The sequence below is a fragment of the Phoca vitulina genome, unplaced genomic scaffold, assembly GCF_004348235.1.
Source record: "Phoca vitulina isolate PV1807 unplaced genomic scaffold, GSC_HSeal_1.0 scaffold5, whole genome shotgun sequence".
Classification (NCBI taxonomy): domain Eukaryota; kingdom Metazoa; phylum Chordata; class Mammalia; order Carnivora; family Phocidae; genus Phoca; species Phoca vitulina.
In genome coordinates, this window is record NW_022589708.1 from 64,521,863 (window position 1) to 64,531,841 (window position 9,979).

General features: G+C 38.1%; 1 pseudogene; it reads right to left on the reverse strand.

Moving 5' to 3' along the window:
- Positions 1 to 1,216: 1,216 nt before the first annotated feature.
- LOC116631705 lies at positions 1,217 to 2,876 on the reverse strand (annotated as a pseudogene).
- Between the last annotated feature and the right edge of the window lie 7,103 nt (positions 2,877 to 9,979).

Here is a 9,979-nt window from a genome sequence, read left to right on the forward strand (position 1 = left end):
CTTCTCCCTCTGACCCTCCCCTCTCATGCTCTCTCTCTCTCTCTCATTCTCTCTCAAATAAATAAATAAAATCTTTAAAAAAAAAAGAAAAAAGAAAAAAAATGACACAGTCCTTGATCATGATGTGCATCTGTTATTTATGAAGTGCTCTGTGCATTGAAGAGCTAGCATAAAAGTGTGTACTTTATGCAATTACTCACAGTTAATATATCTTGATAACTGAAATTTGAACTCTGTGGTTGGAGCACTGGTATTTAGCAGAACTATGGTAACTGAAATTCATGCATATCAGTACCATGTAAAGCAAGGACTGTAAATCCATTCTAACATGCCCACCTCTCTAAGTCTCTTGACTCCTCCTTCAGTACTTTGCCAAAGCAGTTCCAGAATCTCTGTTATCCAAATAGAAGATTATAACTGATTCCTGGTGTCCTTGCCAGGATGCTAAATCCTGAGCCATGTGAGAACATTCATATCAGTAAACTCTCCTTTATCCAGACATATTTTTTAATTCCTGGTGCAGCATTCTCAAGACTGATTTCTAGGCACATTTTCCTGATAATATATTTTTAGCCAGGTCCTGCAACTCATCTGGTGAATAGTACTTTTCTTCCCAGTCAGAGATAGTACTTCCCCAGTTGGGCCATGCTGAGGTTGAGACTAGTTATTGGCTTACATACTTTAGGGGCACTCTGAGCAAATCTTGAGGTAAATATACTTGCAAGCATATTATCTTGCGAAACATCTGCCCCAGGTGAAGACTCTGCATGATGTCCAGGCAAGGCAGAATGGGGAGTGGAAGTGACTGCTATCCTCTTATAAAAAGAGTAATTTCTGCAGACCCAGGAGTTCAAGGATATCTTAAAGAGAAATTCAGTAGGCTACTTCTTCAAGTCCATGAATTCATGAAGATCTTAAAGAAGTTCAATATTCTCAAGTCAATCTATTCTAGATATCAGGGTCCCACTCTTTCTGGGTTCCTAATTTTATTTTATTATTAATTTTTTTTTCCCATTAAACTTTTGTTTTAATGGGTCTCAAAATTCTGTGACAGATTTTTGGTCAAGTTGTTTCCATTAAAAAGTGCTGATTTTAAAAACTAATTACTTAAAACTGCCACACAAACACAAAAAACAAATGGTCCACAAAACATTCTCCTTTCCTTCTGAAGGTTTTACAATGCATTGTTATCATTAACCAGTCTTTTACTGTTAAACTTAAATGGCCAATTGACACAAACATTTCTGAGACAGTTCTTCCACCTCTGATTAAGACTGGGGTGGCAGGTATTGGGGATAATATTCATTTAGCCTTCTGAGCTTTCTGGGCAGACTTGGTGACCTTGCCAGCTCCAGCTGCCTTCTTGTCTATTGCTTTGATGACACCCACAGCAACCGTCTGACTCATGTCACGAACAGCAAAATGGCCCAGAGGAGGATAGTCAGAGAAGCTCTCAACCCACATAGGCTTTCCAGGAACCATATCAACAATGGCAGCATCACCAGATTTCAAGAACTTGGGACCATCTTATAGCTTTTTTCCAGAACGACGATCTATCTTCTTCAGCTCAGCAAACTTGCAAGCAATGTGAGCTGTGTGACAATCCAGCACAGGTGCATATCCAGCACTGATTTGGCCTGGATGGTTCAGGATAATCACCTGAGCCGTGAAGCCAGCTGCTTCCATTGGTGGGTCATTTTTGCTGTCAACAGCCACACTGCCACCATGAACATCTTTGACAGTTACATCCTTGACACTGAAGCCCACATTGTCCCCAGGAAGAGCCTCACTCAAAGCTTCATAGTGCATTTCAACAGACTTTACTTCAATTGTAACATTGACTGGAGCAAAGGTGACCACCATGCCAGGTTTAAGAACACCAGTCTCTACTCGGCCCATAGGGACAGTATCAATACCACCAATTTTGTAGACGTCCTGGAGAGGCAGACACAAGGGCTTGTCAGTTGGACGAGTTGGTGGCAGAATGCAATCCAGAGCTTCAAGCAGTGTGGTTCCACTGGCCCATCTTTACGGGTGACTTTCCATCCCTTGAACCAAGGCATGTTAGCACTTGGCTCCAGCATGTTGTCACCATTCCAACCAGAAATTGGCACAAATGCTACTGTGTTGGGTTGTAGCCAATTTTCTTAACAATTTCCTCATATCTCTTCTGGCTGTAGGGTGGCTCAGTGGAATCCATTTTGTTAACACAACAATTAGTTGTTTTACACCCAGTGTGTAAGCCAGAAGGGCATGCTCATGGATCTGCCCATTCTTGGAGATAGCAGCTTCAAATTCACCAATACCAGCAGCCACAATCAGGACAGCACAGTCAGGCTGAGATGTGCCTGTAATCATGTTTTTGATAAAGTCTCTGTGTCCTGGGCATCAATGATGGTCACATAATACTTGCTGGTCCCTAATTTCCACAGGGAGATATAAATGGTGATACCACGTTCACATTCAGCTTTCAGTTTATCCAAGACCCAGGCATACTTGAAGGAGCCCTTTCCCATCTCAGCAGCCTCCTTCTCCAATTTTTCTTTTTTTTTTTTTAAGATTTTATTTATTTATTTGACAGAGAGAGACACAGCAAGAGAGGGAACACAAGCAGGGGGAGTGGGAGAGGAAGAAGCAGGCTTCCCACGGAGCAGGGAGCCCTATGCGGGGCTCGATCCCAGGACCCTGGGATCATGACCTGCGCCGAAGGCAGATGCTTAATGACTGAGTCACCCAGGCACCCCCTTTTCCAATTTTTTGATAGTTCATTTGACGATCCCACCACATTTGTAGATCAGATGACCAGTAGTGGTAGACTTACCCGAATCTACGTGTCCAATGACGATGATGTTGATGTGAGTCTTTTCCTTTCCCATTTTGGTTTAGGTTGAGTGGTGGTTTTCACAACACCTGTGTTCTGGGGGCAAACCCACTGCAAAAAAGCTGGGTTCCTACTTTTAGAAAGAGACTTGCCAGAGCTGTTATTCAGCCTTCTTTGTAATTCTAGTATAGGAGAATCAGAATCCTGGGCCTAATTTTCAGTACAGTCTATCCTCTAGCTTTAGAAAATGAGAGCATCCTTAAATACTGTCAAAGAGATTTTCTAACTTTCACACAATACCCATGGTTCATGACTGGCTAGTTTGAGTGTGTGGTTTTCTTTTTTCAGCACATCAATGCCCATTTAACAGCAAGTGACTAAATCCATAGTCCTAAAAATTACCAATACCAACATTTCTCAAATTCCAGAGATACTGCATAAGACAGTGAGTGCATCACTCTGTACCTCATCCCATCCCAAGTCCCCACAATAAAAGTTTTAGTGATTGTAATGCTACAACATGCCAGAGTTTAAGTCCACCCTACCTAAAACTAGCAATGGAGTCTCAATGTTAAGAGATCTAATTCTAGAATCCATCTTGAAGATCTGCCTTCTAGAACAATTTCTGGTATAAATTTCCTTATTTTGGGATTCTCCACCATCCACAAGCAGACCTAAAGAAAATAATCAAATGCAAATATTTATTCAGGAGTTGCAGTAAACAAGGGGTGGGGGAGGATGTGAGATAGGGAAAATAAGACAGTCAATGAAGGACGCATTATCAAACGAAATATCATAGTGAATAAATGGAGTTTAATCATTTGGGGAATATCTAGAAAATGATTTAAAATACATGCATCAGAATTATCCTACCTGAAGGCCAAAGAAGCTGAAATATTGACATACTTATTTCTCTGTCATTAGTTGAAAGCAACTCCTAGGAGTTGTTAATTCCTCAGCATGTCCAACCTGCCATGCTCACAAGGAAAAAGCTTTCCATAGCATGGAGAGCCCTCATCTAGTATTGGCAGCTGAAGTCAACCAGAAAACACAGTACTGACAAGGCCTTTAGAATCTAAGCAAGGCAATATAGCATCTGCTATACTAGCCATCCCTGATCCCCAGAACAAAATTGCTTATCTTGAATCTTGGTGCTGAGTAGAATTGAAAAATAGTCTCACCATGAATCAGGATCTACAGAACTCCCTGGATTACCAGATCATCAAAGAAGGAGTACCATTAGGTGGGTGTTATGGCCTGAATTATAATGCCCCCAAATTACATGTTGAAGTCCTAAGACTTCAGTCCCTCAGAATGTGACTGTATTTGGAAGGAGGGCCTTTAAAGAGGTGATTAAAGGGTGCCTGGGTGGCTCAGTCGTTAAGCGTCTGCCTTCGGCTCAGGTCATGATCTCAGGGTCCTGGGATCGAGTCCCACGTTGGGCTCCCTGCTCGGCGGGAAGCCTGCTTCTCCCTCTCCCACTCCCCCTGCTTGTGTTCCCTCTCTGGCTGTGTCTCTCTCTGTCAAATAAATAAATAAAATCTTTAAAAAAAATAAATAAATAAAGAGGTGATTAAGTTCGAATAAAGCCATCAATCCAATCTAATCGATGTCCTTATAAGAAGAGGAAATTTGGACACACAAAGAGATACCAGGGGCACGCATGCACAGAGGAAAGACAATGAGAAACACAATGTGAAGGCAGTCATATGCAAGCCAAGGAGAGAGGTCTCAAAAGAATCTGAACCTGACAATACCTTGACCTTGGACTTCTAGCCTCAAAAACTATGAGAAAAATACATTTGTATTGTTTAAACCACCCAATGGGAGTATCTTGTTTTGGCAACCATACCAAACTAATATAGCTTGGATTGTTCAGTGATCCAGTGACATCATCCTCATGGGAACAGAACCACAGGAAAAGGATCCTTCCATCAGGCCAACTCTATCCTGGATCAAGCAATTCCTCTATAAGTTCAATGCAGAACTTTTCCTGGTGCTCCCTACTCTCAGAAACAACAGAACTTGTAAGTTTTACTATGCCTTCATTTGATAACATAGAGGCCCATCTTCAGAAATGGAATCTTCAGTAGAAATGACACCACAGGTAGTCTTGGTCATTTAAGCATGCCTGATTCACTGCTCCTACCTGAATGGGACACAGCTGGTCCAGATTCTCTTCCTCCACCACATCCTTCAGTCAGAGATAAGATGCTGCAGAAACTGTCAAGGGACAATTCCTGAAAAGAAGACCTCCTCTCCCTTAGTCTCCCCTGGAAAGCTAGTATGGACCTTCCCAAGAATCCTCCCCACCAAGTGATTTCCCTATCCCAGGACACCATCCACTGGCAACAAAAAATGTCTCTCCACCAGCACTGCATTTTGTCTTTTGTCCTATAAACTGAAAATAGAAGTGAGTTGATCTAACCTTCCAATAAGCCTACTTCTAAAGATCCAGGATCACAGAAAGGTGTTCTGTTGTGACTCATAAATTAATTTTTATTTTTTTCTTTTAATTTTATCACTATTTCCTAAGTAAATATACAACTGCTTAAATGGAAATCTGATAGAATTATAATTCTTAGTATAGTGATTATTGTAATGTGAATCTTGTAAGTCACTTCCATTTTATTATACTGTAAATAGTGTAATTACAGTAAATTTGCTGATTTTAACAAGTCCAATAAAATAACTCAAACATAGAGCAAGAATTTTTTTGTCCTTCTAAAATAATTTTGAATGTTTTTCTTTTTGATTTTCCTGCTCTTAGTCAAGGAAACTATATAATAGTTTAAATAGAAACTTGATAGATTTATAATTCTAAAGGTAGTATTTTATAAACATACATGTAAAAATATAAATCTCATTAATAAATTGCTTCCACTTTATGAGTTTAATTGGAATCCAATTCCAAATGTCTATCTTTAAGTCTTAATGTTATTTTGATATTTTGTTGGTGCTATTTAACAAGTCTTTCTTATTAATACAGAAATAAATCTTTTAGTTCCAGTGGTATAGTCAAGTAATTGTAAAACTCCAAATAAAAGCTTATCAGAATTATAATTTGGGGATATTGTTTTATAACAATAAAAGTTGTTAGTGTTGTTTACTTGAGAGTGACATTATTAGTCAATTGTGTTAGTTTCTTCTATTTCTAGATGATGGGAGTATATTATATTAGTTTCCTGCAACTGCTGTTACAAATTACCATAAACTAGGTGGCCTAAAACAAGAAATTTATTCTCTTACAGTTCTGAAAGCCAGGAGTCCAAAATCAAAATGTCAGCAGAGCTGCACTCTCTCTAGAGGCTCTAAGGAAGAATCGTTCCTTGCCTCTTGCACCTTCCGGTGGTGCCCAGCATCCCTTGGCTCCCTTGGCTTGTGGCCACGCTACTCCATTCTCTACCTCTGCCTTCACATTGTCTTGTCCTTTGTGTGTGCCTTCTCCTCTGGGTGTCTCTCTTAAAAAAACTTTTGTCATTGAATTTAGAACCCACCCAGTTATTCCAGGATGATCTCCTCATCCCAAGATCCTTAAATTATTTACACCTACAAAGACCCTTTAAAAAAAAAAAAAAAGATAACATTCACAGGTTCCAGGACTTAGGACATGGACATAATCTTTTGGAGGCCACCACTCAACTCAGTACAGTATTTTATAAGCCCCCCATAACATGAAGTGTAGTAAGAGTTTTACATGAGTAGTCTAGCAAGTTCAGACATTTGAAACTCAAAATCTATTTCTGTATACCAAGGGCTATATTTACTCTGGTTGTTAGACCAATATGTTTATCTTAAAAAGATGGTAATTATTCTTTTTGGAAAAAAAGAAGAGACTAATATTAGTGAAATGAAAAGATAGTGGAATTGGAAATCAAAGTACCTTTATTTTTTTTTAATGTCTGTGTGTGTTAAGGACTAAAAAGATACACACTAAGTGTAAATAGTAGTAATGGGAGGAGAATGGGGAGAGGATGAAGAAGAAATTTTATAATCTTTCTTTGCATATATTTGCATTAAAATGCAGACACTATTGCACATGTCTGGTGCCCATCTTTTTGGCTGCCACGAAGAGGAAACATCCCTTGACACCTTGGTTCTAGTGGCCAGCAGAGCTTGTGTTCATGTGTTTGAAGGGATGGTAGCAAACAAAAAACAGTTCTTAACTGGCTATCATGTCAGAGCTCAGCGCAGAGGGAGCAGACAGAAATGACCATCTTCCAGTCCTCCCTGAAACAGGTATATTTGCACTTTAAAAGCTACTTCCTGAGAGTCTATCTTCCAATCAGCTGCATCTAGGTGCTGATTGAGATCTTCCCCTTTGGAACAGTTGGCACACCCTCAACTACTGGGAGCCACTAAGAACAAAGTAGGCTACTTAGATAATCACAAAGATTTGAGAGACAACTACAAGGTAGGGCAAGGTTAAATGATAAGGTTCATCCCCTACATGAGGTCACTCCTTCAAAAATGGGAGAGGTGGCTGCTTTATCTAATGCAATAAAAGGCAACACACACAGGCAAGAAAAATGAAGAAAGAGAGGAATATGTTCCAAACAAAATATCAAGAAGAAAAGAGCATTTGAGGTGACTCAAATTACTAAAATCAAGAACAAAATTGGATGGAAGTCCTAACCAGAGCAATTAGGCAAGGAAAAAAAAAGTAAGGCATTCAAATCAGAAAGGAATTAGTAAAAATGTCACTATTTGCATATGACATGATAATATAATGAAAACTCTAAAGACTCAACCAAAAAATTGTTAAAACTAACAATTGAATTCAGTGAAGTTTCAGGATACAAAATCAACATACAAAAATCAGCTGTGTTTCTATATACTAATAACTATCAGAAGGACAAATTAAGAAAACAATCCCACTTACCACTGCATCAAAAAAGAATAAAATATCTAGGAATAAATTTAACCAAGGAGGTGAAAGACCTATACACTGAAAACTATAACATATTACTGAAAAAATTTGAAGACACATATGGGTCTACACCAAAATAAAAAGCTTTCACATAGTAAAGGAAACCAGTAACAAAATGAAAAGGCAACCTACTAAATTAAAGAAGATATTTGCAAATGATATATCCAATAAAGGGTTAGTATCCAAATATATAAAGAACTCATATAACTCAACAGCAAAAAAAAAAAAAGGCAAGTAATCTGATTTTAAATGGACAGAGATTCTTAATAGACACTTTGCCAAAGAAGACATATAGACAGCCAACAGATACATGAAAAAATGCTCAATATCACTAATCATCAGAGAAATGCAAATCAAAACCACAATGAGATATCACCTCACACCAGTCAGAATGGTTAGAATCAAAAAGACAAGAAATAACAAGTATTGGCAAGGATGTGGAGAAAAAGGAACCCTCATGCCCTGTTGGTGGGAATGTAATGTAAATTGGTACAGCCACTGTGGAAAACAGTATGGAGGTTCCTCAAAATATTAAAAATATAAATCACCATATGAGCCAGTAATATCATTACTGGGTATTTACCCAAAGAAAATGAAAACACTAATTCAAAAAGATATGTACCCCTATGTGTACTGCAGCATTATTTAAAATAGCCAAGACATGGAAGCGACTCAAGCGTCTATAGATAGATCAATGGATAAAGAAGTTGTATAGATATAGACAATGGAATATTACTCAGCCATAAAAAGGATGAGATCTTGACATTTGCAAAAACATGGATGGACCTAGAGGGTATTATGCTAAATGAAATAAGTCAGACGGAGAAAGACAAATGTCATATAATTTCACTTATATGTGGAATCTATAAACAAAACAAATGAATAAACAAGCAAATACACCAAAAGCAGAACAGACAATTTCCAAAGGGAATAGGATGGAGGGATAGGCAACATGAATGAATGGGAGTGGGAGAGACAGGCTTCCAGTTATGGAATGAATAAGTCAAGAGGAGAAAACGTACAGTACAGGGAATATAGTCAATGGTATTGTAATAACATTGGAAGGTGACAGATGGTAGCTGAACTTGTGAGCAAAGCATAATCTATAAACTTGTCCTATCACTATGTTGTACACCTGAAACTAATGTGACACTGTATGTCAGAACTATCCACCAATTGAAAACAAAAACAAAACAAAACAAAATTCTGCCCACGCCTATGAGTTGTGATCGTTTAGGATTTAGAAACAGAGTGAAGATGTTTCTCATTTTTTTCCCACAGCATCTCTCTGTTCTTTTAAAACGTTGGAAGTATTATCTAAATATGAAAATGTCTGATGGAAAAATATCCTATGACAATTTAAAATACCTTCTGGAACACAGATTGAATCTGATGCATCAAAGTTTGAAATGAACCTGGTGTAGTTCCTTTTTCTTTTCTTCCAGTAATATTCTTCGTGGTTATATATGTTTTCCCAACTTGTGCTCTAAGCAAACATTCCTTTTCACAGTTACTCCTCCAAAAAGAATCCATTGAAAGCTTTTAGTCTTGTATAAATCAGATTTTCATAAATGCACATGGTGAATTTTATCAACAGATAAATGTTGATAGCCAAGGAAGAAATGAATGTTTTTGGAAGAAAATTTAAAACTGAGGCTGTCTATGTCTTATATGGACATCAAGGGCCCCTGATGTTTTTTTTTTTTTTTTCTTAATAATAGATGTTTATCCTTGTTTCAGTTCATTGCCAGAATTTTTTGCAACTAACCAGTAAATTAGGAGCCAGCTTATTTCCCCAGAGATATGATTACATTAGTCACTCAGTATATCTTGAATTAATTTTGTTCCACAGTTTTCTAAAGAATTCATTAGATAATCTCTGGATCTAGGGAAGTTAGTCACAGGGCCTACAGGAATTTACCTTCGGTGAACTAAAAGGGAAAAAAAAAATGGCTATCAGCAATATGCTGAAGAAATCTTAACAAAAGTTTTCCCAAATCTTAACATGAACCCATAATACACTGAATATTTCTACTACAAAGTAAATAACCCAAACCTATATGTATAGCCTCTCATTCTGCATAGCATCTGGAGCATCTTGTTCTGATAGTCCGTAAATCTAAAAATCTGATGTAAATCAGTGATTTACTTGAAGCAGCAGAGCTCTACGTCCAGCAGCCATTGGGGTGATTCTTCAACAAGTAACAGTTTAATAGCACAGGCTTGAA